Here is an 11712-nt window from a genome sequence, read left to right as displayed (position 1 = left end):
TAACAGCGATAAAATTGTGAACAGCTTTCGCTCACAAAAAATGAGTACGAAATCAACAACACGAACAAGAAATATGTATATTAATATGTATGCATATATCGCGAGAACTGCCTTTGGGCTCTTATAAAAGTTAATTTATGTGTATATATTTATGCATGTAGGTGCATACTTATGTGTATATGTTTTCGTACAAACATACGTACGTGTATATGTATGTGTGTAGGCGCATAGCATGTAAATGAGCGTAGTTACAAAAATTAAAAAAAAAACACACAGATTACATAGCACATGCTTCTAGCAATAATGTTTGCAGAATTGAAAATATGTTCGCCTATCTGACCATTGTGCGCGCGCGCCCTTTTTATCACTCGTTTAACAACTTACAGGCGCTTTACTTTGCTGCTGCTTTTCTAATTAGCATTCGTTTTTCTCCTCCTTCGTGCAGCAATTCAAACAATGCAGACATTTCTCCTACTCTGCAGACCGTGTGGAGAATAGATAAGTGAATGTTGCGCCATACACTGAATGTAAGACTACATTTGTCTGCAATACACGCTCGCACACACAGCCACACATTTTGACCGCTCTGTGCCACTCTTTTAGTTTAGTCTGCAAAGGGGATTGTAGCAGAAAATAAAAATGGCCGCGGTCGCACGCCCTCCTTTCCATTTCAAAAAGCTGTTAGCACATGCAAGCATACATATGTATTTACATACATACATATACATACATACTTTCATAAATTTTCGCTGCTTTGTTACGACGCTGCACTGCTCTGCCCGCAATTGTTGTTGTCCTAAAAACCACCCTCTGTCGGGCAGTCAGGCATGCAGAAAATTTTCCCCATTTTTTTTTAGGATTAAATACTTTTCGTCCTCCTTTTTCCTTTTTCCCTTCGGCTACACGGATGTTACAGAGCGAACGTGCGCTTAGTTAGTGGGCCGCAACTAGGCTCTTCGTTCCTCCCCTCTGCGTGCGTGTAGCCAACATACTTACGTTTTTTTGCAAGTGGTTGTTTGCAACAATCAGCACGGCAATACATTCGTCACATTGCTCTACAACACACACACACACACAAACTTGAGTTGGACCGCGTGGTAGTCCTTCGCTTGGCGGTGTGTGTGTGTGTGTGGGTGAACGTTACGGTTATAGTTGTTGCTGAGTTGCTCTTGCAGGCGCTGTAGAGGGTGGCACATTCTGCAAACCCAAGTTGGTGTTCCATTTTTAAAAACGAACACATGGCCACAGGCACATTCACACATGTGTGTGCATTAAAATAGAAATCGCACCACCACAGCCGGTGCAAATGCTGTTGTGTGTATAAGAGCGAACAAGTGCAAAAAATTGCTACCTTGCTTACTTGTGTGCTGCAATAAACCTTGTTTGACTATTTTTAATTCTGATTTCAAAAAATGAAGAAGAGAATGCAGGAAAAAGCCACATATTTAGGGGAAAAGCTGTGCGGTCACGGCAATGCCGGAAAATGAGGCATAAATTATTTTTAAATGTATCTGTATGTACATACATATATATGTGTGTATGTATGTATGACTGAGTAATTGTTTACTATGATTCAGTGGCGGTATGGTGGCGCGGTATTCACTACAAACGCATTCATTTCCACATGCAAATACCTATCAGTGGTGCTTGCGCCTTTGGCGGCTTGTTGCTGCCGTTTCTATAGTTGTTTTTGTGTTTTTTTTGTTGCTTCTGCCACATTTTGCGTATCGAATTTTTGTGGCCGCGTTTCGCGTGCCAGCCCAGCTTCGTGGCGCGTTCGCCTCAGTACTCTTTCGACTTTGGCATATTGTTGTCGCCTGCCACGCATTCGGTGCTTTCTCCGTCATCAAACTGTCCTAGTCATAATTCGTCGTTTTGCCGCCTCTGATGCGGCTTTTGCGTCACTGTGCAAGCGGCTTGCTCCATTTTTTTCGCCAAATTGGTTTGAAACATTTCTTCCATCGGCACGGTGCGGCGTTTGTTTGTGGCGCATTTGATTTATAAAAAAATGAGTGGTTGTGAGGAATTGTGTGTGCGACTTTTTTTAATTTTTGGCGGCTTAAACTCCGCGTGCGCGGAGACCGCCACTGACATCAATCGGCTGCAGCTCGGTTATCATTCGGTTGTTCGTTCTGCTCGCACGGTCGGCCGGCAAAGCACATACATACATACATATGTTACTTTTTGAGAGCGTGACTGTTGTTGTTATTGGCGCCGGTGCGCTGCTGCGCCGCCACCCACCACATCAACACCTCAGCATCTATGCAGCGGGTAGATGCGTTGGACTGCTTGGCAGCCAGCCAGGCTCCGTGGCTTATCCTGCATCCTGGCGTCGTGCAGTTGTCCAACAGCAGCCGGTGTTGGCAGTAGTACATCAGCTTGTCGCCGTTGACACATTGATAAATAAATCTTAATCTACTTCAACAGTTACCAGCCAACATTTAGCCAACAAACACCAAGTCAAACCAAGGATTCACTAGGCATTCTGTGGTTACGCCGCAACCAGAACACCTTTGAATTATACATACATATATACATACAAAGCCGAAATGTCGCTGCAAAATCTACATGTCCATACGAAATATGGAGTAATCCGAGTGACACTTGTGTTGTGTGCCCCGCGTTGTGCTTGACCGAAGTTCGCCTGACCAGAGTCTTATTTTCCTTTTGCAAATGATTTATGGCCAAGACAATGAAACAGAACCGGCAATTGCGAGACTGTCACTGGTTTGAATCTGGTGTGAACATTGTCGCTGTTCGTTGCAGATAGTTTGTGCGTTTCTGTTTTTGGTTTTCGGCTGATTTTCCGTTTGTTGTGTTGCCGGTTTGTTTGCATCCGCCTGTCCGTGTCGTAGAGCCAACATACGCACTCATACATTGTGTATTATATGTACATACATATATGTCAATGCCGTGTTTAAAACTGTGCCGCTATTGTCGCCTTAGTGAAAAACTCAAGTGCATAAAATGGACTAGTGAATGGTGAATTTTTTTAATTCGAAATAATTTATGAAAAAGCAGACATTCAAGAGTTTCGGTTGCAATATGACTAATTTGAAAAGCGCTATTGGGCAAACACTGCATCTGTACAGGTAAATCACCAAAAACAAAGCACATATTAGTTGTTTCCATGCATGTATTTATAAAAATCGTTATCATTAAAAAAAAAATAACCATATGTTCACGGTCTCAATGTTCGCCAGCAATTTCCAGTGAGGCAAATTTTAAATCGAGAAGAAACATAAATTAAGAATTGAAGAACACATGAGGTTGATTACTTTCGAAATTTATGGAAAATAATGGTTAAAGTCAAGTATTTGAACAATTTTATCCTAAAAATATTTATTTAGGCGGGAAAGTACCGAAATTAATCTTTTTTTCGTTTTCACCCGTAAAAATCATAATTATTTTTTTTTTTAATAACTTTATAAAGGTTTCATATGGAATGTTCATATTGGAGGCAATGTGCGTTGGCATCAAATATAACAAAGCTGCGAAGTTTCAAGAGTTTACCACGAAATCTAAAAAAAATGCCAGCATGCGGAGTATCTGTCGCAGCTATTTTGTAATTTTCAAAATATTAAAATTTTTTTTTAATTTTAATAATGTGAAAATGTTCTTATTACCAAAAAGAAAGAATCTAGTGTACTAAATCTAGTGTTTCACCAAATGAAAAAAAAAATTTGAATTGTGTAAAAGAAACTAAAATTCCATTTTTACAATTGTTATTGGCACAGTCGAGATTCATTCTAAAATTCTTACTGTGTAAAAATCTCCCACGCCAATATTTAATTACTTTTAAATAATATGACTTTTATGGTCTGATTATGCATACTTCGCATAACTTCGCACAACTTCGCATAAACTTCAAAGTGTAATTTCGTATGTACTTTGTATGTATTTTGTATGTATTCCATTACCCAGAAATTAGCAGAACTTTTAAAAACTTAGCGATCTGTTGAGTTTAGATTTTGCTTCACATTTTCTTAAGATACACTTTTAGTGCACTGGTACAAATGGTTGTGCGAAGTTATGTGAAGTATGCATAATCAGACCTTTAAGCTAAGTCGTGCGAGTAAATGTGTTAGATGAATGCGTATGGTGCTACAGCGCGTATACGTTACATTCGCAACAACGAGTATATGAGAACGAGTGGTTATTTTTACTTTTTTAGTTTCTTTTTTTTTAAGTTTTCATTTAAATACAGTTTCTTTGTTTCTTTATACAAAATTGAAGATAATGCATTTTCTAAGATAGGTGTAACACCATTTTTGACCAAAAATACGTTTTTATCGAAAAATGTAACAACTAATGACATTCGCTCATATACATATGTATTCGTTATAGAACGAATGTTTTTTCTATAATTTTTGGTACTTCATTTGCTTAAGGACCTCTCTGAAATTGTACGACGAATAATTTTGTTGAACCCCTTAACTCAAAAAAGTTGATATTTAGAAGTCAATTTGATCCACGGTTTCCAGGACCAAATTATGTGATCCACAAAAATGTTTCTAAAAAATTTAACTAAGGGTCACCAAACAAAAGAAAACTGTACGGTTAGGCCAAGAGCTTTAAATGTTATATTAAATATATCCAACCATTTTAGTAATTATTCGCCACTAGACCATACGATAAAAATTTCGATTAGGCTCAGATTTACATGTGGTTTTAATATAAGTTTTTAATCTTGCAAAGTAGCACAAATTAAATGGAAACTACGGAAGTTATTCACCAAAATAAACTAAATGTATTTTGCGGTAAATTTTTATTACATCAATAAAAAAGTTGTTTGAGTAAAGAAACTACTGAGGCAAAGAATATTTATTAATAATAGTGTTAGTGTAGGATCGACGATACTAGATTTTTTAAAGTATCCGTACTGAGTACTCTAAAGTACTCAGAACCCACACAAAGAACTCGAAAGTACTCAGAGCTCGGAAGAACTCAATACTGAACAATACTCTGTACCAATCATAACTTTGATACATGTATTAGAGGGCTGCATGAATGCATTCAAAACGGCTTTTGAATTATTCATATACAAAACGAATGAATGATTTTGGCTTCAAATTTTTTTGAATTTGAGTGAATAGCTGTTCTGATATTTGTGTCGACATCACAATATTCAAACAAAGTGAAAATAAATTGAATTGAAATAAATGACAATTTTTTGTATGAATATTCATGCAGCCCTCATGTATTAAGGATTGATCCAAAGTATGAAGTGTCGAGTAGATAATGAGTTCTGATTACATTAACTGGTACTCAGAAATGATCTTACTCAATTTCAAGTTTCAATAATTTACAATAGTACAATTCTTGTACTAGGAATGTTAATCCCAGATAACGGGATCCCGGCTTTTTTAAGGTCCCAAAAATCCCCGGATTCTTGGCAAGTAATTCCAGGATTTTCGGGATTTGTAATTTGCACTGATGGCAATAATACAAACTCCTTTTCTTGACCAGTATGGGCTATATTTCTTTTTTTTTAATAATTAATATTTTTTTATAAATGTCTAGCTCATTATACATATAAAACCGCGCGATAGTAAATTTTAAGCACAAATATCAATATATTCGCGAAACCATGGGCCAAATATAGTAACATTGCGTTTTTAGTTTTTCACTCTGACGTTAGTGATTCAAAAAAAAATTTAAAACATTTAGAGAAATGTGCTTAGAGAAGAAGTATGTGTATCAAATTAAAAGAGGAAATTCTGTACAATTTAAACAGATTCAAGTTTTTTGTGCAGAACGACTGGTAAGTATTGAAAATGTCCTTTTAAATTTTATTTCGCAATATTTGTTTTTGACAAAATTATATCGCATACCTAAATCTAAAGTGCGATCAACTCAAAATAAAATATATGGAATTTTTTTTTGCATATATCTATTCATAGGACTTATATCAATATAATGCGAATATATATATTTTTTTCAAGATTAAAAAAAAAAGCATAACATGTTTTTGTATTAAATGAGCTGAATATGTACAATCCAAAAGAAGTTACATTTCCCTCTATGAATTTTGAGTTAGCTCACTTTAGATCTAGGTGTGCGATATTTTAACAACTTATATAAACTCGATAACATCCTCGAATTACCTATTCGTCCTTGTAAATCCAAAAACTTTTATTTTTTTATAATTCTAAAGAAATTTCCTCTTGCATTTGGTACCCATATTTTTATTCTACATACATTGCATTGAATTTTTGAAATAATTTTTGGAATCAATCATATCTTTGAAATTACGAAGTCTTTTAAAATAAATTTAGACGTCAAAATAAAAACGCCTGGCAAAATATATATTTTTTTCACTTTAATTTCAACATATTTTGATTAAAAGAAAAATACTGATAAAAATAAAATATGTCACACAAACAACAAATAATATAATCGATAATCGCAAGGGGCTATTGCCTGAAAATTTTACACTTAGTGGTATTGTGCTACTTTGATAGCACGGCCCAGTAATCATAGTCAACTTATGTACAGTAGACTGCATCACTCCCCATACGAAAAAAATATCGGTACTATTTTTCCACTGGAATTATAAAATCTATTATATTTTAAGACTTCCACCAAAATATCTCGCAAAAATATTAAGATTTACGTGAGCTGGACCAATTTGAAAATACCTCCAAAAATTTTGTTTTTTTTTTATTAATAAAAAGTTCCTTTTTTTTAATATTTTTCGAAAAAATTACCTCAGATGACTAAACAGTCTAAGCTTAAAAAGTTTGTATAGAAATATTAAAAAAGCATTTCTACGGAATCATAATAATGAGATTTTTGATGTTGTTTTTGAACTTTTTTCAAAAACTGGTTTATGAAAAACTTGGGGGTCATTCCATTGAAAAGAGGAAAACGACATAAATTTAAATATGCACTAATTATCTCTATTTCAGTAGTAACCTCTTTTTAAATGGCTGCATTTCATTAACCTGTGAGAAGATATTAAAAAAATTAAAAGAATTTGTAATTTTTGTCTATGGAAACTTTTATTTCATGCATAATTACTTTACACCAGTCACAAGGAGATGTCTCACCAGTCACAATTTTAAATATTTTTTAATATTTCTATGAAGATCATATAAACCTCGTTTTTATTGAAAACGAAAGCGTATAATTCATATTTAACAACACAAATACATCGTTCGTGAAAAATAAGTGTTTTGCCTAAAACTCGTCTTTGAGTGCACAAGTGTAAAATAGAGTTATTTTCAGTGTCCCACCAGTCACATTCATTCAAATGATAGTTAGGTACATAAAACTAAGAAATCGTTTGGTAGTTTTGTTAAAGCAATATTATACAATAGTTATCTGGAGTAAAATGTCCCATGTCTATTTTTAAGAAAATTTTAATTGTTGGATTGCACTGGCCTATAGTCAAAAGATGTAAAGAATAGCATTAATATTGCAATGGGTGCATTTAAGTCGCTGGTTGTAATTATTCTATTTTTTTTTTTTTTTATATTAGCCATAGGTTGCGAATTTCGCAAATTTAGGAGCAATTTCGGTAGCTCTAATAGAAACTCCATAATTTTCCATCGTCGTGGAAAAATTTTGTTTATGCAAATGAGCATGGAAACACTGAACGGGTCAACTTCTAGAAACACTATTTAGTTTACTTATGTTTATGAATACAATACAAAAATTGCAAATTTAGGAAGTTGAAAATATTTTTTGTTATAAATTCATTTTTTATTTTTAAATATTTTTTCATAATTTGAATGATTTTCATCATATTATTATCACAAATCAGTAACAGTATGTCTCGCCTTCTATTTGGTAATTATTACGTACTGATCGAGTAATATTTACTAAAATTATATCGAAAAACTTAAGTGGGTCTCTAGTTTTTTCTAAAAAATGTTGATATGTTGATTTGGCGAAGAAATAAAAACAAATACATATAGCTCTCTCCGAAATTGTCAACTTATAGCGCGTTTGTTGAAAGAGTGCCATATCGTAGAAATAACTTACCACGTTTATATCATGCTTTAATTCGTTCTAAGTCAAACCAGTCTGATTTTTCCCAGTCCGAAATCGAAACAAACTCTGAGATTGCTATTGAAACTAACCAAAATCAAGCTGAAAGTTTTGAGAATATAAACCTACCATCTGAACCAATATCTTTGTCTACAGAGGTTATCCAGAGGTTACCATCTGAACCGAATTGCTTCTCTCCAAAGGTGATCCGTCCACTTCCAATAGTGAGGAAAAAGAGAACTATTACTAAAAATCAAGGCAAGCCAAGGATTTATACGAATTCTCCAGTAAAAGCACGCTCGGAGGAAGTGAAAGAGCAAAGCATAAGAAAATTGAAGCTACCAAAAGAGATAAAATTTTGTAGAAAAAAAAACAAAAACATAGCAAAAACTAAAACCTAGAAAAACAACTAAAGATAAGTTTCTCGTCATCAAGTGAAAACGGTTCTTATAGCCTGGCTGATTCTGATAAATCATATGACTGTGGTGATGATGAAAAGCACAACAACGAGCGACCAGCATTGGAGGTTACTAACGGAATGCATATTGAGGAGAATAGATTTGTGTTAGTTAAATTTACTGACAAAACCGATTTCTTTTACGTTGGTGTAGTCGAAGAAGTTGAAAATTCTACGTGCGTCGTAAAATTTCTAAGACGCCAAAGTAAAACTCAGTATTTCTATGAACCATTTGTTGAAGACACAAACTTGATATCAAAACAGGACATAGAAGATAGGTATATTGCCTACACCTGAACATCCACCAGGAACTTCACGCGCGCAAAGCAAATTTGTTTTTAACTTCGATTTCTCAAATTTAGATGTTCGTTAAAGTGAAAGTTATACTTCATTTTTATGCTTAAGTTGTTTATGTTTTTGTTCGAGAAAATTGTTATTGTATTGAAATAAATAATATTTATGAATTGAAAATCCTACTCAGAGTTTTTTCCAATGAAGTCTTTTTCTATTTGGCATGTTTAACTGCTATGTTTGATAAATGTCGAAACCTCCCACCCAATGTCGAAGCCACCCAGATGATTGGCGAAGCCTCCCTGAAAATGGGAGGTTTCGTCACATACTTTGTTCCTAATTATTTGATTAGAACTTTGAAATAAAATAAAGTAGTACATTAACGACTAATCGGAAGTGTCACAAACATACATGGCATCAATAATTGTGAAAGGAGATATTTGTTTCTTATTCTCTATTTCTCTAAAAAAAACATTTTCTCTTAACCTGTCGAAGCCTCCCCCTTCTTCCCTACTTGTCTCTTTCCACGCATAAAAGATGACTTAAAGCTTAAACAGACGGCAGCGTTGATCCGGATTAACTGGGACTTAATTCGGATCAACTGCAGTTAATTCCCGAGTTGATCCGGATCAACGCTGCCGTCTGTTTAAGCTCTAATGGCGCCTTGCTTATGGTCTGATTATGGCAACTTAACGTAACTTACGGCTCTTTCTTAAAAATTCTGTTAAATGGGTGTTGCTTATAATTGAACAACCGAAACTTAACGTAACTTAATGTCACGTCGAAATCTGTTTCATTTTGATTATCTAAGTTCTACGTTCCGTTAAGTTAAGTTAAGTTGCCATAATCAGGCTTTAAAGTGGTTTCGTATGCGCCTATGTGCCTCACAGCACAAAGCGCATGGATCCCTTCGATCAGTAGAAATTTGGATCTGGTTTCCATAGAATTAGCACAGACTAGAGGTGCGTAAAAAGGGAATGTCGAGTTGAGGGAGCTTCCCATCTCAATGTTGAAAAAGGATGGACGTTCTCAGTTAATTTTCGAAAAATGGGGTGTTATTCATACCCGGTCGTAATTCAGTTTCACATCATCGCAGTAACATCTCTTATAATTGCTCATTTTTTACGAATATGTGCATTCCTTTTTTTATGTGCATATGCACATATTTATGTTTGTTTGTGTGAATCCTCCCTTTTAATTTAAGATTGTGAGGCGGCAATAAAAGTCGTCAGGTAAGAAACTCAAAATTTATTTGGTAAAATCATTTAATTTTCAACAGCACAGAGTCCCTTCCAAAAAAAAAGAAAAAACAACTACTAAAATTCAATAAAATGAAGTGAAACAATAAACTTATGTAGTATCTGTCCCACTTCCATCTTCGCTGACCATCAACACTTTCATCACGCATCAACATCAACAATTCGTCCGCAGACACATACAAAAGCAACAGCAATAACATCATCGTGAGTGACAGTACAATCTCCGTTGATACACAAATGATTATACATACATATGTATATATATATGGACGTATGTACGCAGAACATGCGTCCAAACGATTGTTATTGACGGAACTCTGCATTCAACAACCAGCAACAACATAATTTTTTAACCTCAACAAAGACATTACAATCAAATATGTATTGTAGTCTACGCGCTGTGACTTTTCGATCGTTTCATTGCTCATTTACTATTTTTCATGAGATGCACTGGAATGTCCGTACCTACCCTGCAAAAAATTGTGCGACGAATTTGTAAATAATATATTCCAGGATTAGTCTCAATCGGTTACAATTCGGCATTAAATATGTAGTCACAATTAGCCTCATACGGGTATTATTGGATATCATTCAGCCTCGACTCATCCCTTACGAGTCTAGTTGGTGATCAATTAGTCACCGACCCATCTCTAACGGGTACAATCAACGATTCAATGATACATTGTAGGCAGTGTTGCCGCGTATCGTCATTCTGCAAAACCGCGTACCTGACATTTGCTGCCAAAAATTGGTTTTGCTCACACAAGCTCTTGGCTCAATCCTTATCCATTCCTTCTGAAATATACTAGCCAGTAATGCGTTTTTGTACTTTAAACGACGATATGTGCTTAAAAATTGATACGTACTTGTGCACATTTTCGGAAGATACTTTAATTTTTAGATACATACTTAAATTTTCGAGTAGTAAAAATTTTGATACATGACAAATAGAAATATATATATATATATGCAGAAGCAGCTCTTAAAATTTGGTCAAAAATATTCAAACATTTTGTGGCTAAATAAGCTTAAGAAAAAATTTTTAAACTAACTATGTATGTATGTATAAGGACAACTGCATTAATTTTTAATTTACTTTAGAGAAATAGACTTTCATTACAAACTGATGAGAATATAATGGGGCGTATTCATAATAAAAATAAAGTCGACACTGAAGGTAGGTTCAGCTTTTTGACATACTTTCTAACGAGGTTAACGTGGAATGTATCACATAATTTGACAATTAACGTAAATGATCGACACTTAATAGTTTTAAGGGTTTTCTGTAAAATCTATACATAATATTTTTGCTCGTCTTTATACAAGATTAAAAGCTATAATTTATATCTTTTGTAATCACGAAAATTAGGATAACGAATATTTTAATATTATGATTACAAATAATCTAATCGTAATCAAAAAAATGTTGATTGCGATGTATTGATACTCTGTAGCGGTATAGTAGTTATCTAAATATATAAGCGGAAATTCGCCGAAAAGTATGTAAAATTGAGTGAAAGTCTAAGTAATATTGTTAATCAGAATCAAAATTTATTGAAAATACTGTTACCACGATTCTGTGTATAATATTACAACAATTTCAAACGAATACGCGAATTCATAGCTTATAGGCAATTTTGGTGTCAATATGTCAAAGTCAATATTTGCCCTAAGCAATACTAATCCCTGGATTACTGTAATTGTAATCAT

The 11712-nt window shown here is 34.3% G+C and overlaps 1 long non-coding RNA gene across 1 annotated transcript in view; it reads left to right on the top strand.

Moving 5' to 3' along the window:
* Positions 1 to 1814: 1814 nt before the first annotated feature.
* Positions 1815 to 11712, top strand: part of LOC118746088 — a 35297-nt gene continuing 25399 nt past the window's right edge. Inside the window, exon 1 of the long non-coding RNA XR_004993773.1 lies at positions 1815 to 3092. This is a non-coding gene — a long non-coding RNA (uncharacterized LOC118746088). The remainder of the gene's footprint in view (positions 3093 to 11712) is intronic.

Source organism: Rhagoletis pomonella, unplaced genomic scaffold, assembly GCF_013731165.1.
Source record: "Rhagoletis pomonella isolate Grant_MI unplaced genomic scaffold, Rhpom_1.0 Rhpom_scaffold_00010, whole genome shotgun sequence".
NCBI lineage: Eukaryota > Metazoa > Arthropoda > Insecta > Diptera > Tephritidae > Rhagoletis > Rhagoletis pomonella.
The sequence above is the reverse complement of the archived record's forward strand: the minus strand, read 5'-3'. Positions and strand labels throughout refer to the sequence as shown.